Source organism: Thamnophis sirtalis, unplaced genomic scaffold (genome assembly GCF_051295495.1).
Source record: "Thamnophis sirtalis isolate CommonGarterSnake01/CBP01778 unplaced genomic scaffold, rThaSir2_p1.2 scaffold_5, whole genome shotgun sequence".
Classification (NCBI taxonomy): Eukaryota; Metazoa; Chordata; class Lepidosauria; order Squamata; family Natricidae; genus Thamnophis; species Thamnophis sirtalis.
This window is the reverse complement of record NW_028261385.1, coordinates 139,414,326-139,441,526: the sequence shown is the minus strand read 5'-3', so window position 1 is coordinate 139,441,526 and position 27,201 is coordinate 139,414,326.

Sequence of the window (27,201 nt, the reverse complement as noted above, 5' to 3'; positions counted from 1 at the left end):
AAGAATAAATGAATATGTTAAACAACTTGCCTAAATTCATATTTAAAAGATGCTGACCAGATATTTTTTTAAAAAAAAATCCTTGAAAGGAGAAGATTCCCTAATCTTCCTTAATTGATCTAAATTGTCTACCTTTTAACTTAAATCTTTCCTCTAATCTAAAATCATTATTTTTGTCTCCCCTTCTTTTGTTCTTTTATTTTTCAAATAAACAGTTTGAAAAGTAATGTGTAATAACAGTTTATTATGTCCATGTTGTTATGTTTTTCTTCTTTTATCATAAAGATCCATGAAAGAGCTCCGTGAAACTGAGATTCCATCTTGCTTTGAGTAAAGTCCTTGCAACTAATTGGGCTTTAGAGGATTCTGTGGTTTATTGATATGAAATGGAAATATCTCTGGATTTCACCCTAAATCACCTTTGTCAAGTGCATCTTCACATGTATTCATTGTTTATGCTGTACATTTGAATACTGCTTCCCGTTAAAAGTATAACACACAAAGCCCATTAAGATTTAATCAGGATTGTTTATGTATTTATATATTGGCATGGTGTCAGAATTCTTAGGGACTTGGAATAAAAGTGGTGGAGGGGGAGGCTATAGGATCATGTTCATAGGTTTGGGCCTTGGAGAAAAAATAAGAAATTCGGATGGCTGTTGTTAGGGTTTGCAAATAATGAGATCATGACAGTCCTTCGAGATTGGACGGCATATAAATTTTATAAATTAAATTAAATTAAATTTTGTCCACATTCATTCATTCATTCATTCTCTCTCTCTCTCTCTCTCTCTCACACACACACACACACAAACAAACACACACACACACACACACACACAAAGTCTAAAAGCATTGCATAATTTGAATTCAGAATTTTAGAGACCCCCACCTGTTAACCCTAACCTGTAATATTTTTACTCTTTGCCCATTTGCCATAGTCCTACTTAATTTATGATATTCAGGATTCTGAGGAGACCTTAGCAATGTAGTATTTTTGCAGACTTATAAGAATAATCTTGCTGCATCACAACAATCAGCTTCTTTTTTTCTTGCAAATCCAGGTAAATCTCTTTGGAAAGCCTCAAACTGAGCTTAGAATTGGAGATCAGTTAATATTCTCCAGACTTTTCACATCAACTATTTCATCTACCCTAAAAACTTTGTCTTCCCTCTATTTTTCTGCACCTTTGGAAAAGCCATCTAAGCTGGTGGTGATCACCACAGCTTATAAAATAAATTCTACAAATGCGTTATCTTTCAGTAGTCACTCTGGCATGTTAACAAAGGCAAGGGGAGAAAAATAGGATTAGCATTTTTTTGCACCACTCCAGCATAAAAACAACTTTTTCTAAGTAAAATAAAATGGGACATTAACTGAAATATAATATAAAACATACCTTTTCCCTCCAGATATATTGTGACAGATGCTACGAACGATTGTTATGGGATCCTTGGGAGAAAAAAAATTAATATTTAAACCTAGGGATGTTTCATGCCGTTCAAATCCAATGTCTCCACCATATGTTTATAGATGAATACTATACCTGAGGCTGTTCTGAGATGGTCAAACATCTGCTTAGTCTTAAATCAGAGTATATAGATATAAGCATATTCCAACGTAGGTCACAAGTTCTTGATAATCAGCTGCTGCCTAAGGCCTCATTTTTTAAAAAAAAAAACAGCTTTGAGTGATTTTCAAGTGGTATATTCAGAGGACTGTTCTTCTAATTACATAATATAAAATTATACTGTTTTTTATATCAAACCCTAATGCATACACACATATATAACCACATATCTCCCCACAAATAAAAGCAGCTTGTTGCTGAAATAGCCGTCTGTGCTGATTTATAAATGCCTTTTCAAGGAAAACATTTTCTTGGCGTGATGTCTATGAAACGCATTAGCATTCTCCAATATTTTAATTATTAATACCAAATGGTTTACATAATTATTTTTTTTCTTGCTCAACTGCTTTCATTTCCAAAGAAGCACATTCTTTTTTTTTTTCTTTCCTCTCAGTCTCCCCATAATATCTCTCAATGAAGTTAATTTGGAAGGAAAAACTTCCTTTTTCATTCAATCTCCAGGACGCCTAACCACAGGTGTTAGAAAAAGCCATCCAGATCAGGGGTGAGCAACGGAGGCAATTTCCGGACCTGTGGACTTCAACTCCCACAATTCCTAAGCCAGACACGCCCAGGAATTCTGGGATTTGAAATCCACGGTTTATAAAGTTTCCATAGTTGCCCACTCCTAATCCTGATGGAATGCTTTTCTCTTCCCCTTCTCTTTTAAGATTTCTTTTATCTGTCACTTTGATAATCTGATATAAAGTAGTGAAGGACGTTAGCACCCACCCATCTCCTAGAAGAATGAAATATTCTAGGAAATATTAAAAAGGCAGAATAATATATTTTCCCTAAAGGAGAAACATGTTTCCCCTTTAGGGAAAAAATAATATTCTGCCTTTTTTTAATATTTCCTATTTCATTCTTCTAGGACAGGGGTGTCAAACTCGCAGCCCTGCAGCCCGGATACATCACCTGCTGGCTCCGCCCCCACCCGGTTTAGCAAAGGGGAAAAAAGTCCAGATACATCACATTATGCCAGTGTTTCTCAACCTTGGCAACTTGAAGATGTCTGGACTTCAACTCCCAGAATTCCCCAGCCAGCGAATGGGAGTTGAAGTCCGGACATCTTCAAGTTGCCAAGGTTGAGAAACACTGCATTATGCTGTCGTGCCACCGCGAGTTTGACACCCCTGTTCTAGGAGATGGGTGAGTGCTAACTTCCTACAGTAACTAAACAAACATCTGGTAAGGTAGCTCGAGCATTTTTATCAACAAAATTATGAATATAGGAAAACAATGCATTGCTAGGGGAAAAGATGAGAAAGAGCCCCTTTTCCTTGGGGAAAAAAAAAGTCTAACTGTGTGTTAGGAATCATGGCATCTATGGAATTACAGGAAGTGACTTCTGCAGCTCCTTGCCCAACCCCTTCTCACGAATGATGGGCCTCTTCTGGAAGTCAGGTCTGATAATGACTTTAGGAACACTAGGAGGTTCTTGCTTGAGTTAATACAAAGGAATAAGGAAGTGCCTTATTTCTCCAAAGAAATTGATGGATTTTGAGTGACTTAGCTGGAGGGACCAAGTTGCTATAGTGATTGGAAGAATTGAAATCACTGAGTGTGGGGGTCGGTAAGGACCAGAAGTATTGCAATAAATTCTTCTTCTTCTTCTTCTTCTTCTTCTTCTTCTTCTTCTTCTTCTTCTTCTTCTTCTTCTTCTTCTTCTTCTTCTTCTTTCTTCTTCTTCTTCTTCTTCTTCCTCTTCCTCTTCTTCTTCTTTTCCCCACTTCTCCCCACTTCTCCTCCCTTCTCCCTTCTCCCTTCTCCCTTCTCCCTCCTCCTCCCTCCTCCTCCCTTCTCCCTTCTCCTTCTCCCTTCTCCCTTCTCCCGTCTCCCTTCTCCCTTCTCCCTTCTCCTTCTCCTTCTCCCGTCTCCCTTCTCCCTTCTCCCTTCTCCTTCTTCTTCTCCCCACTTCTCCCCACTTCTCCTCCATTCTCCCTTCTCCCTTCTCCCTTCTCCCTTCTCCCTTCTCCCTTCTCCCTTCTCCCTTCTCCCTTCTCCCTTCTCCCTTCTCCCTTCTCCCTTCTCCCTTCTTCTCCCTTCTCCCTCCTCCTCCCTCCTCCCTCCTCCCGTCTCCCTTCTCCCGTCTCCCTTCTCCCTTCTCCTTCTCCTTCTCCTTCTCCTTCTCCTTCTCCTTCTCCTTCTTCTCCCCACTTCTCCCCACTTCTCCTCCCTTCTCCCTTCTCCCTTCTCCCTTCTCCTTCTCCTTCTCCTTCTCCTTCTTCTTCTTCCTCTTCCTCCTCCTCCTCCATGTAAAATGCTCTTCGGATTTGCATCCCTCACTCCCTCTTTCTCCCCTAACTGCTCTGCTAGACTACTGGTAATCCACTACTAATCCTTTCTCCTCAGTAGCCACATAAAGGAAGAAAAGATGCCAGTTTGTGGCTTAGGCGGGCTACATTGAGGAAATATCCCCGTTGCTGCCAAGAACGTCCATCTGCTACCTACTACAAGGGCAGGTGCCAAGGAGTCTCCTCTGTCCACAAAGTACAATAATAATAATAATAAAACAAAGGATTCGTGTGCACTAATCATTTGCCAAACACATCAAAAGGAAGCAGGAACTCTCTCTTTTTTTTTAAAAAAAATGAAAGTTTACTTAGTTGGCGGAGATTTGCATACAGATGGCTAGGTCAGGGGACTGTGTACGCTGTGCCTGGACTGTGGAGGGCAGGATCGCATTCAGGCAGCCTTTAGAAGTGCGGCCCCGGCTTTTGCTAGAGCACCGGGCTGGGAGAGGCCTTATTCGGCACATACTGAATAGTCATTCAAGTAGCTTGCTTTGAAATGAGAAAAGACCTTGGACTGGGGGTAGGAAGGGAGTGGAGCGAAAGAAAGCAAATTCTTTTCTTTGTGAGAGAGAGAGAGAGAGAGAGAGAAGGAGGAGGAGGAGGAGGAGGAGGAGGAGGAGGAGGAGGAGGAGGAGGAGGAGGAGGAGGAGTGGTGGTGTTGGGAATGAGGCCAGAGGAGTTACCAACCAGGAATTAGAGGGAAGTTTCGGTGGAGATACACAATTAGATATATGGCATTATTCACCCTCTCCTTCTAGTGCAGTGTTTTTCAACCACTGTGCCGTGGCACACTAGTGTGCCGTGACATAGTGTAAGGTGTGCTGTGGGAAAATTACTTTATATATAGTCAATATAGGAACAGAGTTAATTTTTTTTAACATTTTCTAATGGTGGTGTGCCTCGTGATTTTTTTCATGAAAAAAGTGTGCCTTTGCACAAAAAAGGTTGAAAAACACTGTTCTAGTGGACAGCAAGAGCAAGCACATTTGAAAGGGTACCCAGTGCGCGTTTGGGGAGGAAAGGGAAAAAATAAATAAAAAGGCAAGAAAGAAAGAGGGAAATCAGTAGGGTAGAGTTACCCTGTTTCTTTAGCCCCTGGAGATAAAGACCTTGGAATAATCAGCAAGCCAAACTTCAAGCAAGGAAGCTTTTTCGGGAGATGAAAAGCGTGCTCTCCCAAATGTTTTTTTTTTTAATTTAGATTTTATTTCTCCCCCCCCCTTCTGGACAATCCATCTTCTTTTATAGGCAAGCGAAAAACAAACAACGCATGTCTAAATGCCTGCTGGTGGATGGTCAAGGGAGCCTGCTCTGGATGGATGAAACGTTACTTCTGTCTGCTTTTTTGGCAAGAAATGATGGTTTCCATCATGACAAGAGTCTTGGCTCCAGAATGCCGTGGAGAATCTTTCCTTTGACCACAAGGCACGCAAATACACGCAAATACCGTAGGACTTTTGAGACACGAGATAAAAGGACTCTTTTCTAGGCTTTTGTTGCCCCCCCCCCCCCAAATAGGAAGAGACTGGAATCAAAATCTGAATGGAAGAGGTTCAGTCTTTTCAGAATTTGTCTTCCACTATCCAAGCGTTCCTCCTTTCTCCAGGCCATGGATGGGGAGGGAACAGTGACCACACAGAAGTGAGGAATTCCGGAGTTGATAATGGATAAGCAAAAACAAGGCAGAACCATGTCATTACTACAGGTAGTCCTCGACTTAGAACAATTAATTTAGTGATTGTTCGAAGTTACAACGGGATTGAAAAAAAAGGGACTTATGACCGTTTTTCACACTTATGACCGTGGCAGGATCCCTCTGGTCATGTGATCAAAATCCGGATGGATTGGCAACTGGTTCATATCCCCAGCTGACTTTAGAACACCATTTGTCGGCTGTGACCAGGGGGACCTTTGCCCAGGTTCGCCTGGTGCACCAATTGCGACCCTACCTGGATCGGGAGGCCCTTCAGACAGTCACTCACGCCCTTGTGACCTCAAGACTGGATTACTGTAACGCGCTCTACATGGGGCTGCCCTTAAAGAGTGTTCGAAGACTTCAGCTAGTCCAGAACGCAGCCGCGCGAGCGATCGTGGGTGCACCCAGGTACACCCACGTTACACCTATCCTCCGCGAGCTGCACTGGCTACCCATTAGTCTCCGGACTCGCTTCAAGGTGCTAGCCGTTACTTATAAAGCCCTACATGGCATCGGACCTGGGTACCTGAGAGACCGCCTCCTGCCAATTACCTCCCATAGACCGATCAGATCGCACAGACTAGGCCTCCTCCGGATCCCATCTGCCAGCCAATGTCGGCTGGCGACTCCCCGGGGGAGAGCCTTCTCTGTTGCAGCTCCAGCCCTCTGGAACGAGTTCCCCGTGGAGATCCGGACCCTTACTACTCTCCCAGCCTTCCGCAAAGCCACTAAGATCTGGCTGCTCCAGCAGGCTGGGGGGCTGTTGAAATAGCCAGCCCCACGGGAACTATGAATGTTGTGTATTTTAAATTGTTGTTTGTCTATTTGTCTATTTATCCCCTTCCTTTGTTTATTGTAAACTGCCCGGAGTCCTTCGGGAGTGGGTGGCATACAAGACCATTAAAATACAAATACAAATACAAATAATTATGACAGTTACAGTGCCCCCCCCCCCGTTTGTGTGTGTCACGTGATTCGCCTTTTGTGACCTTCTGACAAGCAAAGTCAATGGAGAAGCCAGATTCACTTACCAATCGTGTTATTAACTTAACAATTTCAGTGATTCACTTACCAAGTCTTGCAAGAAAAATCATACAACGGGGCAAAACACACTTAACAAATGTTTCAGTTAACAACAGAAGTGCTGAGGTCAGTTGTGGTCGTAAGTCAGCTAACAAATGTGGCCAGAGTCATAAAACGAGGCAAAACACACTTAACAAATGTTTCATTAACAGAAATGTGAAGGTCAATTGTGGTCATAAGTTGAGGACTACCTGTATTGGGGTTTTCAGGACAGTTCAGTGACTGGGCCTCAGTCATATAGCAATAGCAGTTAGACTTATATACCGCTTCATAGGGCTTTCAGCCCTCTCTAAGCGGTTTACAGAGTCAGCATATCGCCCCCAACAACAATCCAGGTCCTCATTTTACCCACCTCGGAAGGATGGAAGGCTGAGTCAATTCTGAGCCGGTGAGATTTGAACAGCCGAACTGCAGAACTGCAGTCAGCTGAAGTAGCCTGCAGTGCTGCATTTAACCACTGCGCCACCTCGGATATGAATCAACCATGTCTCTTATGTTCAGCAGCATTATCCAATGTCTTTGTTTCCACTCACATTTTCTTCATAGTCTTCCAAATAGCAATGGATGCGATAGGTTGAGGGATTTTCCCAGTCATGACAGGATGCTGATGTGACACAGTGGCATTTTCCTAGTGATAATCAATGCTCGGAAAAATCCATATCCCCCCGCATTAAAGGTGCCTGATAAAACAAGGAAAGCTTATAAATTCACATAACAGAGAAATACATTATTCTGTATTTTAGGTAGAGGGGAAAAAGTGTGGATTTGATACTGATATGGTGGCTTTGGAAAACCAGTGGCTCCTGTAGAAACATTCTAGACACAGATTTTATATCAATGATTTTCCAGCAGCGAGACTGTTGGTGGCGCAATACTGGAAGAAGGAAGATTTGCCTACTATTCAAGAATGGACATTAAAAGTAACAAACTTAGCAGAGATGGCTAAAATATCAGCATACCTCAAGGACCATTCAGATGAGAGATATAAACTGGAGTGGAGAAGATGGATTGACTATATTCAAAATAAATACGGGACGAAATAGCAATAGCAGTTAGACTTATATACTGCTTCATAGGGCTTTCAGCCCTCTCTAAGCGGTTTACAGAGTCAGCATATCGCCCCCACAGTCTGGGTCCTCATTTCACCCACCTCGGAAGGATGGAAGGCTGAGTCAACCTTGAGCCGGTGAGATTAGAACCGCTGAACTGCAGACAACAGTCAGCTGAAGTGGCCTGCAGTACTGCACCCTAACCACTGCACCACCTCGGCTCTTATAAATTCCAGATAGCTTATGATTGAAAAAGCAAGGAATGATTTAATTTGTTTATAATTAGCTTAACAAAAGAGGAGTTAAAGCACAAATGAAAGATGAAGCCAAGTTATTTTTAGTTTATTTTAGAATATGATTGTTAAAGATTTATACCCTGTATTTGCTCTGGGAAGATGGGCGGGAGGAGGTTGGGGGGGGGCGATGGGTTCGGGTGTGGAGGGTGAGGGAGGGAGGTAAATATTTGTAAAAACTTTTAAAAAAAATTTCAATTAAAAAAATGATTTTCAAAGAAATTAAATATATGAAATTGGTGATTTCATTGAAATCCAGATGTGAAGGGATCACAACACTTTGATTATGCCTAAATTAAGTTGAGTTTATATTCCATTGAAATAGTGCTTGAAGCTAGTTGGGATTATACTAGGTCTTACTGATTTCGTTTGGTTTTAAGTGCAGGCAAACTAATTTAGTCTGGATCCAGTCCATTGTTTTTTACCTGAACTAAAAATACATTTGAAATTGGAAAGGAAGCAAACCCTGGAATCTCTTTTTTCATCTTATCCATTATTTTCAGTTTTCTACTTCATTCTTTTAAATAAAACATAATTTAGACTAAGAGGGTGTGGAAAGTTATCACCCAGCCCTCTCCCAGAAAAATGAAACATCCTAGGAAATATTGAAAAGGCAGAATATTATATTTCCCCGTATGTGAAAAGTACGACATTCTAGTCATAAAATTACAAATCTATTTTAATTTTGTTCACTGCTCAGAGTTTCTTCTCATAAATGTGTGGCTATACAAATAATAGATACATATAAACTATATGATGATGGCTGAATAGACTTTTTTTCATTTTTTTGTATTTCAATAAATAATGAATAGAGTTCAAAACTTTAGTTATAGTGGTTTTAAACCATTTAGAGTTCACATTTCAGTTTTTTAAAAAGTGTTCAGAATAGTTTAGCAGCACTTTTAGGAAACCAGCAGTGTAAAAGGGAGTATAACTTGGTATTTGGGGATTTGCCCAAATCTAATGTTTTAGTCAATTATTTTTAGTTAATGCATACTAAAACAATACTAATAACAATTATATTAGCATGCATTTCTGGATGTATAATTATACAGCTTGTTTAATTTGCTGGATAACTCATTTTGTCTGGAAGGATAATGCTAGAAAAATCAGGCATAATTAAATGGAAGATATAAGCAATGGCTGAGAATCTGATTCCTGAATCTATTCAATTATTTCATTTCTCTTCTGAAATGGGCCTTAAAAATATTGTAAACTAAGCAAAATTGAAGCAAAACAAACAAAGAAACCCTGGATTTCTTTTAGTAAAAGATTCCATTGCATCTAGTAGCTATCCTATGCTATCAGCTGATTTACAACTCGACACAACTGTCACTTCTGCAGTGGCAGAATCATAGCAGTGCATTCGATTTATCTCCCTGTGCATATTGTGTGTTGCTTTTGTGTGCTCTGCATCCTACCACAACTCCCCTGGTTTTTGGTATTTTTATTATCTGATTTGCAATTTCAGTTCTTCCAAAAGGTGGACAGATTAAACCTCCTTATCAACTGATATGCTGGGAAGGGAACAGCTGTAGTATTTTCAATAGTTTTTGTCATTCATACTTTGGTTCATAAACATAAATGGTTGCAATCCTGCATAGCACTCTATAAGATTTAATCTTTAGAATGTCAACAAATCTGTCTATAGGATTATAGCCTGAAACTTCTGGGTTTGTCTCTGTGTTTTCAAAGTTGAGTTTTACATAATTGCATAATATTTTATGACTCTTTTAGTAAATCAATGGGGAGAATAAGAATGTGAGGAGTTAGCCAATAGCTGTATCCAAACCCCTGAATAGCCCTAACAGCTAAATTTCCATATAAATGATCCATTTAGGAATTAGGCATTTATTTTGAATGCCTTTTTGATCTGTGAGGTCTGAAATTATGCCAGCCTGAGGGATTCTTAGGTGTTTGCTATAAAGGTGGCTTGCCAGAAAGTTTGAAAAGGAATCTCAGGATTTTTAAAAAAATTATCTAACCATGTGTTTCTGAGGATCACAGGACACATTATGTCCTTAAAATCTATCCAAGAATACTTTGATTGCAAATGTTGCCAAATGCTACAAAATGCTAACAAATGTAAATAAACAAAATGATTCATGAATAAAAATTATATATAGATCTTTTTAAACATTTGGGTAATTACTGAGCTACTGTTCTGAACACTGTAATGTGTTCAGAAAAATCTGTGCCTAACTTTTATGCTTGAAAACCAAGCTATATGTTACATAGAGTTGTAGTGGATGAATATGTACATAATTTGCTCCTAGCAGTGATGAGTGCCTATGTTTCTTTTCATTTTAAGTTTTGGATCAAAACCGAACACATATTTTAAAGAAATGGACTGGTCTAAATAACAACATCTATCAGATGTTTTTAACCATGAGTGTTTTTACTCCACTTCATATCTTATCCTGCTGAGTTCAGTTCGGTTTCAGTTCAGTTTATTGTATTTATATGCCACCCTCCCCCCCCCCCCCCCGAAGGGGACTCAGGGCGGCTCACAACTCGAACCAGGGAAGGGGGATACAGACAAAAAATTTAAAACAAACTCACAACAGTCATACCATTCGAGACAGGGGCAAGAGCTCTTTAGCCCCAGGCCTGTCGGAACAGCCAGGTTTTGAGGGCTTTGCGGAAGGCCTGGAGGGTGGTGAGGGTTCGAATCCCCACGGGGAGTTTGTTCCAGAGGGTCGGAGCAGCCACAGAGAAGGCTCTCCTCCGGGTAGTCGCCAGTCGACACTGGCCGGCGGATGGAATTCGGAGGAGGCCTAATCTGTGGGATCTAATCGGTCTAGTGGAGGTAATTGGCAGCAGGCGGTCTCTCAAGTACCCAGGTCCAATACCATGAAGGGCTGACCATGCGTATAGCTATGCAGAAGTGTGCAAATAGACAAGTTATACTGTAGTGAATGCCTTTGTAACCATTTAGAAATCCTTTGTCTAAGAAATACAATTTTGAAGGTCTGTAATGTTTAACTATATCTGACAATTTCCCCCAAAGGATAATTATGCCCTTATTTGACACTTTAAAATGTAACTAGTCATGAATTTTTGAACAGCATGAAAAATACTTCCATTTTTGCATTTAAGTAATAGATAAATTATAAAAAAGTTATTTCCAGCTTATTAAAATATCTTCAAGTTTCTTATGCTAAGTTATTAGTTGTTAAGCATATTGCATTTTATTTTAGAGCATTTCTATAAATGTTAGTATGGAATAATTTTCCAAAAAGGAAATTAGTATTTTTCTGTTGTGTTCATACTTATATTCCTTATGGCAGCAATCCAGATAATTATATAAAAACATTTTATTTAAAACTACAACATAAATTAGAAATGTAAAGTGTGATAGCTGGTTTTGTATTAATATCATAACAGCTTCAAATTATAGCATTGTGTATTTGCACATACCTATTATGAATAGCTATTCTAATTCCCAGACTTCAGTGAATCCAGACATTAAAAGTTATCTACTTAAAACACAGAAAAATTGATTTTGTATTTAATAATCTTTAAAGTAGACCACATTAAATCAGCAGGGTGCTTTGATGTAGGACTAAATCTTATTTAAATTTAGTCTAAATCCACACAATGTTTGCTTCCTATAAATAAGAATATTGTAGCTTTCACCTGTACATTGTAATAGTACAGGATATTATTGTAAACTGTCTCTGCTATCACTGGGAGAATAATTGTAGTAATTGTTTTCTTTGATCAAGGTAACATTTCCTTCAAATCAGTCTTAACTCTCTCTCTCTCTCTCTCTCTCTCTCTCTCTCTCTCTCTCTCTCTCTCTCTCTCTCTCTGTGTGTGTGTGTGTGTGTGTGTGTTTCTGTGTGTATGTGTATGTGTGTATGTGCGTTTGGCAACATCAGGGTAGCAGATTGTTTCTGCATTTTTCTGGATCTGTTTTTTTGTTTTTCTGATTCCTGGTTAATTCTATATCTCTTGCGGTGTCTGATCCAAATACTGACCAGGCATAAACCTGTTTCGCCTCTATCTACCAAAAAGATCCAATAGATGCTGCCATCTGCTGAGCCCCACAATAGTGGGGACATATATTGTACATACAATGAAACATTTCGTCAGATCAATTTCTGTACAATGAAAAAGATAAATAAGAAGGAGCTTCGGAATGCTTTAAAAGCATTAGGGTATAATTTTTGTGGCTGATGCTAAAGATGCTTAATATTTGTTATATCTGCTTTAACAGACAAAGGAGCTCTTTCTCTTTTTTAAAAGGAAGGACTTGCCATAAATAACTATAAAAAAATATCTGCATTCCAAAAACAAGAATATGTAACCTTTTAAATTCTTTTATAAGGACAGTGATCTCATGGAAGAGATTTGTTTTTGTTGTGCATTTCCACTGAGAGATACTTAAACTAGGTGCCAAAGCTGCACCTCTCTGTTATTCAAACCATTCCTTTTCTTTTGGCACAAATGCCTCATTGACAATGAATACTGATTAATGGATGGTCCAGGGAATCATCACTACAGACATTTGGATGAGCAGTTCACACCTGCTTGCTGGGAGGGAAGATGCTGTGAAACTTAATTGGCCCAATCTGAATAAGATCTGTGGACAATCTTGCTCATCCCAAACATATAGAGATTTGGGAAACTACCTCTAGGAGAAACAGTATTGCGGCCTCTTTCGTGGGCACAATCTCTTCTTTGGAATAGTGGCATTCTACTCATCAATGACCTGCAACTAACAGTATGGCATTAGATAAATGTAAAGGTTACCCTCGCACATATGTGCTAGTCATTCCCAACTCTAGGGGGCAGTGCTCATCTCCGTTTTCAAAGCCGAAGAGCCAGCGTTGCCCGAAGACGTCTCCGTGGTCATGTGGCCGGCATGACTAAACTGCCAAAGGAGCACAGAATGCCTTTCCACCAAAGGTGGTCCCTATTTTTTTCTACTTGCATTTTTACGTATTTTCGAACTGCTAGGTTGGCAGAAGCTGGGACAAGTAATGGGCGCTCACTCCATTGCGCGGCGCTAGGGATTCGAACCTCCAAACTGCCAACCTTTCTAATCAACAAACTCAGCGTCTCAGACACTGAGCCACTGCATCCCTTTTAGTATGGTATTATCAAAGCACAAAATGGCCCTACAAGGAGGGTAGAGATAGATAGATAGATAGATAGATAGATAGATAGATAGATAGATAGATAGATAGATAGATAGATAGATAGATAGATAGATAGATAGACAGACAGACAGACAGACAGACAGACAGACAGATGATAAGTAGATAGATAGATGGTAGATAGGTAGGTAGATAGATAGTAGATAGATGATAGGTAGATAGATAGATAGATAGATAGATAGATAGATGGATGGATGGATGGATGGATGGATGGATGGATGGATGGATGGATGGATGGATGGATGGATGGATGGATGGATGGATGGATAGATAGATAGACAGACAGACAGACAGACAGACGATGATAGATAGATAGATAGATAGATAGATAGATGATAGATAGATAGATAGATAGATAGATAGATAGTTAGATGATAGATAGATAGATAGATAGATGATTGATAGATGATAGATAGATAGATAAATAGATATAGATAGATAGATAGATAGATAGATAGATAGATGATTGATAGATAGATAGATAGATAGATAGTTAGATGATAGATAGATAGATAGATAGATAGATGATAGATAGATAGATAATAGATGATAGATAGATAGATAAGTAGATAGATAGATGATAGATAGATAGATAGATAGATAGATAGATAGATAGATAGATAGATAGATAGATAGATAGAAAGATAGAAAGATAGAAAGATAGAAAGATAGTTAGATGATAGATAGATCTCTATGGTGGCTTTGTGCATTGCTGACACACTAAGTAAGGATTGTTTTGGGAGGGGGGCAGGCAGGGGAAGCATTTGAATTCAACCAGAGAAAGACGTGCTTTGTTTTTGCAGCTGGCTGTCATAAACTACACAAGTGCTCATGCTGTGTTGGGACTAACACTGCTTGTCTGTGTGTCTGCATGCTCAGTGTGTATAGTTGTAAATAGTCAGTTTATTACACACACATGCCCAAAACACAATGAGATTCCCGGGTCCTTTCCTCAAAGGAGGAACATAACCTTGTAAAGTTGGTTTAAGTCTTCTTCTTACTGCTTATGGAAGTGGGGAACACAAATGGTGGAAGCAATAATTGATTAATGATTCCAAGTTCAGGGCACATAAATTGTTTCTTTGATCCAACGCTTTAAGATGCCCTCAAAACCTCTATTGGGAGAACAGTAGTCATTGATGATTCCAAAACCCAAAATTTACGCAAAGTCTATGCAAAAATGATTACTGTGGCTTGCTCTATAGTCTTAAGACTTTATAACCTTACCTATATTTTTCTAACATTGTACAAGAAAATCAGGGCATGGTTTGAATATATGTAGTGCAACAGTTGGACTGAACTTACATCAAATTTGATTTGATTGGTGTCTAAATGAGAAATTGCTATGAACCTCAAGCTATATCAAGGAAGGAAGAGATCTAAAGAAACTGTTCTAAGAAGCCACTACAGAGAATGATGCAATTCTTTGCCTTTTTCCTTCTTGCAAATCAACCCTGTAACCAGGGGTGAAATCCAACAGGTTCTGACAGGTTTTGGGGAACTGGTAGCAGAAATTTTGAGTAGTTTGGAGAACCGGTAGTGGAAATTTTGAGTAGTTCGGAGAACCGGCAAATGCTACCTCTGGCTGGCCCCAGAGTGGGGAGGGAATGGAGATTTTGCACTATCCTTCCCCTGTCACACCCGCCAAGCCACGCCCACCAAGCCACACGATTCCCACCAAGCCACGCCCACAGAACCGGTAGTAAAAAAAAATTGAATGTCACCACTGCCTGTAACCATTAAGTATAACTACTTCTACTTCACGAATGTTTTTTTTTTGGGGGGGGGGGAATACGTAACATTAAACTATTATTTGTTTGTTTGGTTTTGGCTCAGTGTGGTGTGTAAGCCCATCCATCATGGCTAATAAAGCAAAGTTTATGGCCTTAGCAACTTCATGTAACACAGGAACCCATCCAGAGAGTTAGATAAGAATGAAATTGGATAGAGACGTGTAGGATCGGACTCGTGAAATTTGCCTCTGGAATGGGCAAATTCAAGGGTTCTAGAGGTGTTTTCTGTATTCTGGAAATATATTGTTCAGAACAGAATGGATTCTGAATGTGAAATATTAAATCTGCTTTGCACCTAATTAAACCTGTTCAGCTATATTCCCGAGTATGAAAATAACAATGATTTTGAAAATAAGCATATATCCAATTTATCTGGATTATATTGTGTAATATCCACCTCTAATTGGACTATTGTATTTGTGAGAAGGCTTTCTCCAAGACAGAATATTAGATCTAGGCTCAGTTTCTTGGTTTCTTGAAGCCTATCAGGAGACGTTGGGCATGCGTTTAAGTCCTGATGATTACAGAAGTAGCAATAGCAATAGCAGTTAGACTTATATACCGCTTCATAGGGCTTTCAGCCCTCTCTAAGCGGTTTACAGAGTCAGCATATCGCCCCCACAGTCTGGGTCCTCATTTCACCCACCTCGGAAGGATGGAAGGCTGAGTCAACCTTGAGCCGGTGAGATTAGAACCGCTGAACTGCAGATAGCAGTCAGCTGAAGTGGCCTGCAGTGCTGCACTCTACCCACTGCGCCACCTCGGCTCCTGCTGATATTTTTTTTAAAAAAAACTGAAATCAATAATGGGATTATTAGGATCAACACGATGCAAACGCCCGCTCACTTTCAAGTCCTCTAGAACTTTTCACTGGAGAAGACATGCAAAACACAAGACCTGAAGCAGAGGAATTCCCCCCCCCAAAAAATAGGCCAGATGTTTCATTTAGCAATAAGTCTGCAGTTCAAAGTAAGATTTGAGACAGCTTCTAGCCTGAGCGCAATAGCAATAGCAGTTAGCAATAGCAGTTAGACTTATATACCGCTTCATAGGGCTTTCAGCCCTCTTTAAGTGGTTTACAGAGTCAGCATATCGCCCCCAACAACAATCCGAGTCCTCATTTTACCCATCTCGGAAGGATGGAAGGCTGAGTCAACCTTGAGCCGGTGAGATTTGAACAGCCGAACTGCAGAACTAGCAGTCAGCTGAAGTAGCCTGCAGTGCTGCACTCTAACCACTGCGCCACCTCGGCTCTCTAGGAACAAACATGGTTTTGAATCCGTTCAGAATCAACTTCAGGGCATAGCATTGGTCTTGAGCATAAAACCACTGGGTTCCATTTCTTTTCTGGAAGATTATGGCTACCGTATTTAGTTGAATTTGGTAAACGCAAATGCATGAGGTGGCATCTTACTCCCCGGAAAATGCTACCTGCAAATACACCTCGCAAAATAACTGCCAAAGTGATGTTCAATTTTATGGCAATTAAAACAAAAAAATAAAGCACGACTCCACTAATCAGGAGGCTCTTTGATCTGTTTAACCCCCCAAAGGTCAATGTGCCGTGACCTCATCAATGCTCCTGCTCAGCTTGGGTCATTTCTTCCATTGTTTTATTCATTTGTATTAACTTCAAAACGAAGCAGCCAAGTTCCAGTGTACTTTGCAAATCCTCCTGATCTCACAATAGGTGAAGGCCCATTGTTTCATTCCCAATCAGGCCCCATTGTGTCCATTCAGCGAAATCCCCGTTCATTTCCTAACTCTAATGACTACATCCTATTTCAGATGGAAAGCATTTCGGTCCTTCTGCCGGGAGAAGTTATTCAGGCCCTGTGATCTCACCTGTTGACAGCTCCCATTCGTTAGCTGCCTTGCTGGGGGAAAAAAAATGAGTTTGAATTAAAAGAGGAACTGGGTCTCTCCCTGTGTATCTGCACGCCCGCACATAAAACCTTTCCTATTTATGATGGTGTCGTTGGGAAGGCGTAACTGTTGATCGAGAATAACCCATACGATCATCCACTATTTGAGGGAGGTGTTTTCCCTAAATGCTTCATTTGGGCTGGTCACTCCCAGGCTGCTAATTAGCTCCCGGGACCCGACAAATGAGCGAACGTCATAAGCGCGCCGACAAAACCGCGGCGCTAAAACCGCGATGTCAAAAGCACGTCGACAACAGCGCGCCGACAGAAGCGCGATTTAAGTTAAGGTAAGGTTTAGGGTTAGGTTTAGGGTTAGGTTTAGGGTTAGGTTTAGGGTTAGGTTTAGGGTTAGGTTAAGGGTTAGGGTTAGGGTTAGGTTTAGGGTTAGGTTTAGGGTTAGGTTTAGGGTTAGGTTTAGGGTTAGGTTTAGGGTTAGGTTTAGGGTTAGGTTTAGGGTTAGGTTTAGGGTTAGGTTTAGGGTTAGGTTTAGGTTTAGGGTTAGGTTTAGGGTTAGGGTTAGGGTTAGGTTTAGGGTTAGGTTTAGGGTTAGGTTTAGGGTTAGGTTAAGGGTTAGGTTTAGGGTTAGGTTTAGGGTTAGGTTTAGGGTTAGGTTTAGGGTTAGGTTTAGGGTTAGGTTTAGGGTTAGGTTTAGGGTTAGGTTTAGGGTTAGGTTTAGGGTTAGGTTACAGCGCGCTTCTGTCGGTGCGCTGTTGTCGGCGCGCTTCAGGGCTCATTCGTCGCTCCTTCGTCGTGCGGTTTTGTCGGCGTGGTTTTGTCACCGCGGTTTAGTGAGGCGTGCTTTTGTCATTCGTGCATTTGTGGTGGAACCATTAGCTCCACTTAAAAGTAATCACATTAAGAGTGGGCCCAATCCATCCAAGGCTAAATTCATTTAATTCACCGAGGACTGCAGCGGGTAATTCAATTGGCAGGTGAAATTCAACACTGCCTGCCTGTTTGCTTCCTTGCCTGCTGCTGCTCTTGGCCCGTTTTCTATTTGCTAAAGACGTAACACATTTAAGCACATAAATCAGGGGGGGAAAACCATATATGTGAGATGGTTTATGTGCATAAAGGCATAATCACGTCATATCTCCGCTTACAGTTCCCCGGCTATTCCGTCACATTATTCATGTGCTTGTTTTACTATGTACACTGTTCAATTCCCAGAAAGGTTGAGCTTTTCTTGCTAGTGATCTTCTTCCAGATTTCTTTGTTAATCCACTGTAATTGGATTCACACACACCATAAAACATACTGTAATATTTATTACCATAACTTGTTGAATAGCCACAATGGACTAGGATCACAAAAATATTGTACTCTGTATGTTTGTTATAATAGCAATAGCACTTAGATTTATATACTGCTTCGTAGTGCTTTTACAGCCCCCTCTAAGCAGTTTACAGAGTCAGCCTCTTGCCCCCAACAATCTGGGTCCTCATTTTACCCATCTCGGAAGGACGGAAGGCTGAGTCAACCATGAGCCAGTCGGGATCAAACTCCCGACTGTGGGCAGAATTAGCCTGCATTACTGCATTCTAACCATTGTGGAAGGAAGGGAAGGAAGGAAGGAATAGCAATAGCACTTAGATTTATATACTGCTTCGTAGTGCTTTTACAGCCCTCTCTAAGCAGTTTACAGAGTCAGCCTCTTGCCCCCAACAATCTGGGTCCTCATGTTACCCACCTTGGAAGGATGGAAGGCTGAGCCAACTTTGAGCCTGGTGAGATTCGAACTGCCGAACTGCAGCTAGCAGTCAGCTGAAGTAGCCTGCAGTACTGCACCCTAACCACTGCACCACCTCGGCTCTTTGTTAATGTCATTAACGAATTAAAGTAAATCAGTCCACATAATATATATTAAGCCAACCAAACAGATCTCAAATTAATTTAATATGCCATGTAAAATGTACCCTGTATCTCCTTTGTTAAGTCACTTTTTAATAGATTCTCTGAGCCTTAAGATTTCTTCTTTCTGAGACCGATTTTTGCTTCATTTCCTCCTCCATCGTTTTTTTTTTTTCATTTCAGCCAAAGAGATCAGGTCTCTTATTACAAATCCAAAATGAATGACGTTGAGCATTTGGATTGTTCAAGAAGATTCCCTATCATCACACCAGCTCAACTGATCAACTTCAGACTTTTTATGTACATCAGTGGTGGGATTCAGCCGGTTCGCACCTATTCGGGAGAACCGGTTGGTAACTTTCTAAGTAGTTCAGAGAACCGGTTGTTGGAAGAAATCTCCTTTTGTTTCTTTCCACTTTCCAGGGCTAATCCTGTAAGGAAGGCAGGAAGGAAACATTCTAGTGTTGTTTCTAGCCTCATCTTTATTGACCTGCTTACAGAAACTGCCTCTCCGGTTAACCCTTATTACATTGTAACAGCTAAGGCGAAGCGCCCATCGACCTGAGTAATGTTGAGTTGGCCATGCCCACATGGTCACATGACCATTAAGCCCCACCTACCCAGATGGTCATTAGGGGAGAGAACTGGTTGTTAAATTATTTGAATCCCACTACTGATGTACATCGTACAAGTATAATACATATAGTCTTTGACTTATAACCATTCATTTAGTGACCATTCAAAGTTGTAACGAGATTGAAAAAAGTGACATTTTTATCACCCTTTATGACCATTGCAGCATCTCCACGGTTACATGATCAAAATTCAAACACCTGGCAACTGGTGTTGCCAAATTGCAATATCCCAGGGTCATGGAGACAACTTTTGGGACCTTTTGACTAGCAAAGACAATGCCGAAGCCAGATTCACTTCACAACCATATTACTAATTTAACAATCGCAATAATTCACTTAACAACTGCAGCAAGAAAGGTGATAAAATGGGGCAAAACCCACTTAACAACTGTCTTGCTTAGCAACAGAAATTTTGGGCTCAATTGAGATCATAAGTTGAGGGCTATCTGTATGTATTATAGACAGTCAATAGAAGAAAATATTTTTTATCTCAATTGAATTGTGGGGTTCTTGGTGCTCTCTGAGCTTGATTGTTTTCTTGTAGACCTTTCTATACCCAACTAGGTAACATCATCAGTGCTAGAAGAGAGTGAGTTTTGCTCTCTGTTTATATACTAAGGACAAGCCTGTCAGTTGTTAGGAGTTGTCTTAGTGTCTTCCTTGATTAGGCTGTTGTTTACGATTTGCTTGTTTTTTGAGTTAATGGTTGCATGATTGGGGTATAGTTTACTTTTTTTAATATATATTTTTATTCTTTTTAAACAAAACAACACATACAAAACAAAGCAAGAGAAGAAAAAAGAACAACTTTCCTCCGTTTCATTGAGCATGTCGTTTGGTTACAAGTTTTTGTGCATCAATTCTTAAGCTCAGGATTAACATCACTGGTTTACATTAAACATAACTGAATATTTTGCTGTCATTGAGCATTATGTGTTCAAATTACCATTAATATTCTTTCATTTGCAGCAATCCTTATTTCCTTGAATTCATAATTATCTATCAAATAACAATGAGTCTTTAAAGTATTATAGTGTCACCTATCTCTAAGGAGAAAGAGCGAAGAATAGAACAAAGAATTCCCATTAATTTATAATATACATTCATATTTTCAATTGACCATAATGTCAACAATCATCCCATTATTAATTATTAATCCATATAGTGGTTAAGTATTTCAATTCATGTATATATCAATTGTTCCTTACATCATCATTGATCCGTTTAATATACAAAGATATAGGTTACTTTTTGATAATTGCTCTAATGTTCATCTTGGTGTTAATGTCTGCTTATCTGGGTGTTATTACTGGGAAGGAGATGTTTTGGTTTATGTGCCTGTTGATGGCTGGTTTGTCTGAGTACCAGGCTTCCAGCATTTTTGAACTTAGCTTGGTCTATTATTATATTACAATATTAGTATTATAGACATAGTATTAATAGTACTAGCATTATAGACAGGATTTCATTTTGAGAGTCAAACACTTGCCATACATTCTCCTGGTGAACCGTAAAAGGTACATATCTGCTAGTCGTTCCTGACTCTAGGGGGCGGTGCTCATCTCTGTTTCAAAGCCAAAGAGCCAGCGCTGTCCGAAGACGTCTCTGTGGTCATGTGACCGGCCGAGGTGGCGCAGTGGTTAAATGCAGCACTGCAGGCTACTTCAGCTGACTGCAGTTCTGCAGTTCGGCTGTTCAACTCTCACCGGCTCAGGGTTGACTCAGCCTTCCATCCTTCCGAGGTGGGTAAAATGAGGACCCGGATTGTTGTTGGGGGCAATATGCTGACTCTGTAAACCGCTTAGAGAGGGCTGAGACCCCTATGAAGCGGTGTATAAGTCTAACTGCTATTGCTATTGCTTTGACTAAATGCTGAAGGCGCACGGAACGCTGTTACCTTCCCACCAAAGGTGGTCCCTATTTTTCTACTTGCACTTTTTACGTGCTTTCGAACTGCTAGGTTGGCAGAAGCTGGGACAAGTATCGGAAGCTCACTCGGTTACGGGGAGCTGGGGATTCGAACCGCTGAACTGCTGACCTTTAAGTATAAGTATAATCTTTATTGTCATTGTACTTAAATACAACGAAATTTCTGATAGACAAGCTCAGCGTCTTAGCCACTGAGCCACCACGTCCCTGGTGAACCTATGCAAATGTAAACTATGTTATTACTTTTCATCATGCTAATTGCTTGTTTATGAAACAGTGGCATTCCAAAACCTAGAAAGGAATAAAAAAATTAAAGAATATCCAAATTACGCTTTACGATGTCTTGCACAGGTGTCGAAATTTTACCACCTCAACAGTGTGAATCTGGCATTTAATGGTAGAGAGGACAGAAGGAAAAAAAATCAAGCAGACTCTTTCTTATGCTTATGACAATCTGTGATGCACGATCATTCAGAAATTGTCTAGTGTCCTGAATGACATGATTCTTAACCAATGCTAGCCTAGAATGTTTCTTTTAAGACAATGTCAGCATTTTGCTCATTGAATACGAAAGGTGCTTTTAATTAAAAAAAATGTTGGTTTGGTTATTTTGATTTGGTGACTGTAATTTTAAGTTGCCCATGATCGTGGTGTTCGAAATCTTAGAAGCTTGTGTTTCCTCGGTATGTCAGAAGCAGTCCTAGAAATCCTGTTACAATATCTGTTTTGTAAGTGGCCAGGATCCCAAGGAAAAGATATCAGTCTATGAAATCTGGGACAGATAATTAAAATATCAAGAGGAACCAATAACAAAGGGGAGGGAGCCAAGACTATACTTGACAGGCAATAAATTATTCATTATAAACTGTGTTTTTGAAAGATTTAGTTGTTTTATTCATGAGCTTGCTTCCCCCCCCCCCCCCCAAGAAGGTTCAGTTAGTAAGCTGGAACTCAGAGTAATAAAGCAAAGTATAATTTTTTTAGTTGAATGTCTGAGAGCATTTTAATTTGTTTTGTAGGTATCAGTTTAGATGGAAATTCCAATTTTCCATATTTTTCCTATTCTTTAAAAAATATGGGGGGAATCAAATCTTTCTCCCCCCCCCTTAATCGTTTAAAATGGAGTATTTCTTTGTTCTTAAAATCTGCATTATATAAGGATCTCATTGAACACGTGGAATTCCATTGCAGAATAACAAGAAGAAAGTGGTATACTAAAATGTGAGTCTTCTATTGGTGCTGAAATGCAGCCTGCAACATATAGATTTGTGAATTATTATCTACAAAGATTATTTGGTGCTTTAATTAAAACAAAATTAAAAAGGACAATTAATGGACATATTCATACATATTCCTTTGTTTATTAGTGATGATTAGTTGCACCATAGAAAAAAGGGAGTTATATCTATCCACAATCCAGTTTCTACATTTCTTTCACGTTTCATTCTGATTAAGGTAGACTTAAGGCAACTTAAGATCTACTGTTAGAGCCATATATACACAGTCTATGCAGCTTTCAAACCAGCCTTTGCAGACTTACACAAACACAGCTGCTGAAAATCATCAAATGCAGTCTCCCAATACTTTGAGGAGGAGAACAAAACCAAACCCGGAATATAACCTCTAAAATAATAACTATTTTATTATTATGCTATGCAAACCAGACCCACAAAACACCCTGATCTAGGCCATATTTGTATGGCAAATGGGGCTGCCCTTGAAGAGCGTTCGAAGACTTCAGTTAGTCCAGAATGCAGCCGCGCGAGCGATTGTGGGTGCACCTAGGTACACCCACGTTACACCTATCCTCCGCGAGCTGCACTGGCTGCCCATTGGTCTCCGGACACGCTTCAAGGTGCTAGACGTTACTTTTAAAGCCCTGCATGGCATCGGACCTGGGTACCTGAGAGACCGCCTCCTGCCAATTACCTCCCAAAGACCGATTCGATCGCACAGACTTGGCCTTCTCCAGATTCCATCTGCCAGCCAATGCCGGCTGGTGACCCCCCCAGGGGGTTGCAGCCCCGGCCCTCTGGAACGACCTCCCCGTGGAGATCCAGATCCTTACTACCCTCCCGGCCTTCCGTAAATCTACTAAGTTCTGGCTGTTCCGGCAGGCCTGGGGCTGTTGAAGTATCCAGCCCCACTTTAATTGTGAATGTTGTTGTATTTTAAATTTTGCATTGTCTTATTTACCCCCCTTCCCTTTTTATTGTAAGCCGCCCGGAGTCCTTCAGGAGTGGGCGGCATACAAGACCAATAAAACCAAACCAAACCAAACCAAAACCAATATATTTGCTTGCTTTGTACTATATGTTCCCCCATTGCATCCAGTCTCCTCAATACCCAGAAATGGTGTGATTCCCAGCCTCTAATTGTTCTGATCCCCACTTCCGATCTCAATAGTGGAAAGCTTTTGGCTAGGTTTTACACAATCTACTGATCCAAAATGGGTTTTCTTGTGTGAGTGCAGCTTTTGGCCACCCAAATCTAATTATAGATACAATTACAAAGATGGACTTAGAGCAGGGCTGTCAAACCTGTGGCCCACAGGCCATGCTCACGCCTAGTTTAGCAAAGGGGGGAAATGTCATGATACCTCATGTGACACCGACATGATGAGACGAGTTTGATACCCCTGACTTAGAGTGTTATGCAAACTTTGCCACTGTGGTTTATTCAGTAAATCATGCCTTAAAACATAATAGCTTGAGGCAGCGGCCCCCAAACCTTTGGGTACCTGCAACCAGTTTTGTGGAGAGAGGTTTTTCTGTGAACCAGAGGAGGTGTAGTTTCATGTGCTGCCTGCATCCCATGGATGGGGCTTTGCTTGTTCATGTGCCCCAGTTTCTGGCATGTTACAGCCCAGTGCTGCTCCACAAATCAGGGGTTGCTGACCCTTGGCTTAAGGGTAACTTAGATGCAGAGGTGGGTTCCTACCGGTTCAGTAGAACCGGTTTGTCAAATCTACCGGACCGGTTAGAAGAGGTTCCACCAGTGGACCCGGAAAGCAGGCCACACCTACAGAAGAGGTTCCAAACTTTTTTGAAACCCACCACTGGTCCTTGGATATGATTATTCTACACTATCGTGCTCATATTTATAAAACTCAGGGCCTCTGTGAAAGGTAAGGATGACTACTGCGTTTGTGGTGCAATCAGAACATTGCGTGTGTGGAAGTTGTTTTAACGCAAACCAAAGATGCCTTTTAAAAAACAAGTTTACCTCATATTCTTATGCACGCCAGTGCTGTGTGTGAGGTAATTTAAGGTGGTTCTGACAAGTGTCGTCGGCATCTTCATATCCGGTCACATGGGTGGCAAGCCACTCCCACCCGGTCACATGGGTGGCAAGCCACTCCCACAAAGGAGGCCACACCTACAGAAGAGGTTCCAAAAATTTTTGAAACCCACCACTGCTTAGATGGCTTAGTGAAATATATGAGCTCATCAAAGGGCTGACTCATAGCAGCGGAAGTTAAAAAAAAAGCTGTTTTCCTTCCACCATATTTCTTCCTGTACTCTTTTACTTTCTCCAACTGAGGCGAATGTCTGGCTTTCATTTCTATGAGGCGTTCTTCATTTCATGAACAGCCATAGTGGTGATAAACAAACTGGGATGATGCGGTTTTGCTACAACACCTCTCATAACTAAATATAATTTTGAACCTAGGAGTTCCTGTGGAGCAGGGGTGGGTTTCTCGCCCCGTTCCAACCGGTTCGGTTGGAACGGGGCCGGTGGCATCCTCGTGCATGTGCACAGTGCACGCATGCGTACTAGCGTCTGTGCGACGCTCCAGCTGCTCCTGGAGGATCAAGCAGGCGCTGTATGCGTCCTGCGCATGCGTGGAAGCGCAGAACTCGTCAAAACCGGGTAAGAAACGCAGGCGGGCGGGTGGACCCTTCGGCGTTCCCGGAAGTTACTTACTTCCGGGTTCGCCGACCAACCGGTTCGCGGGGACCACCGCGAACCGCCTGAAACCCATCCCTGCTGTGGAGTGACGCTAAGCCTCACTGTCCCTCACCATAAACTGCATCACAGCTGAAAATATCAGAACGGACAATGATGGATACCAACTCTACTAAAAAGCCCCGGAAGCCTATAAATTATCTATGTGTATTTGGTAAATTTATCTAATGCAGATTCAAATATTAATTTTTTAAAAAGTTCTGCAAGGAAACATGGCCAGTTGTCCATGTAGTCCAGTAAAATCTGCAACATGCTTAATTAAGTTAATTGCATAGTATGCTAAACTTGATTAGCCATATTTTTCGGAATATAAGACAAACCTTTTCCCCCCCAAAAAGGAGGTGAATATCTGGGCACGTCTTATACACTGAATGCAGCATTTTTGGACTCCCCAAACTCCACCCCATTAGCAAAAATGGACGTGCATATACTTTGGGAGGCTTGCAAAGTGCTCCTGGGGGCTGGGGAGGCTGTTCTTGCTCGTGGCACGACAAAACCGCGCTCGACTAAAGCGCGCCCGATTAAATCGCGTCGCTGATGTCATCAACAGGGCGACAACAGCGAGCGCGGAGAAAGAAGGGCGCTTTAAATAGCGCTTTAAAAGCAAGCCGATTCAAGTTAAGGTAAGGGTTAGGTTTAGGGTTAGGTTTAGGGTTAGGTTTAGGGTTAGGTTTAGGGTTAGGTTAAGGGTTAGGGTTAGGGTTAGGGTTAGGTTAAGGGTTAGGATTAGGTTTAGGGTTAGGTTAAGGGTTAGGTTAAGGGTTAGGTTTAGGGTTAGGTTTAGGATTAGGGGTTAATTTTAGGTTTAGCGTTTACAGCGTGCTTCTGTCTCCGCGCTGTTGTCGCCCTGTTGATGACGTCAGCTACGCGGTTTCATCGAGTGTGCTTTAGTCGAACGCGGTTTTGTGGTGGAACCGTTCTTGCCTCCCCCCCTCATGCCCAGGAGCATTTTACAAGCTTCCCAAAGCATACTCATGCCTTTTAAAAAAAAAAACGGGCCCGTTTTCATGAAAAACGGGTTGTTTTTTGCTCGTTTTTGCCCCCCCTCAGCCCCGAAGAACACTTTGCAAGCTTCTCACACTCTCTGCATGCCCCATTTTTCACAAAAAACAAGGCATGCAGAGGATTTGGGAAGCCTGCAGAGTTCAAAAACTTTTTTTTTTTAAATTTACCTCTTCAAAAAATCTTGGTGCATCTTATAGTCCAAAAAATTGTATAGTATGCTAAACTTGATTCGTTTTTTACTTTTCCGTAGGACTTTTTACGTGGCTTTTGAAGAGATTGAACTGAATTGAATTGAATTTATTATATTTCTATGCCGCCCTTTTCCCCGAAGGGGATTCAGGGCAGCTCACAACCCAAGTCAAAGGGGAAGGGTACAAATAAGAAATAAAAAGACAGACAAACAATACCATAGTTTAAAAGCACACAACAACAACCATACCATTCGACCGGGGGGGGGGGGGGGACAAGACTCTTTAGCCCCAGGCCTGTCGGAATAGCCAGGTTTTAAGGGCTTTGCAGAAGGCCTGGAGGGTGGTGAGGGTTCAAATCTCCACGGGGAGCTCATTCCAAAGGGCCGGAGCAGCCACAGAGAAGGCCCTCCTCCGCACAAACACTAAAGATGGGTTAATTAAATGAGTAAGTTGTATATACTATATGAACTGCAGCTCCTCACAGTTTCAGGAAAAGAGTTCTTCCAACATCAGGCCCAAAAGCAAAAAAAATCAATTAAACTGATTTATTGCTACTCATGCCTGTTAGCACCTGTTTGGAGGTAGATAAGAATTCAAGAAGGGTTGGACTTAGTTCTCTTGTTCAACCCTGCTACATACAGATTCTATGCTGATCCCTGTTTTAACTCAACCCTTGGGTTCTGCCACTC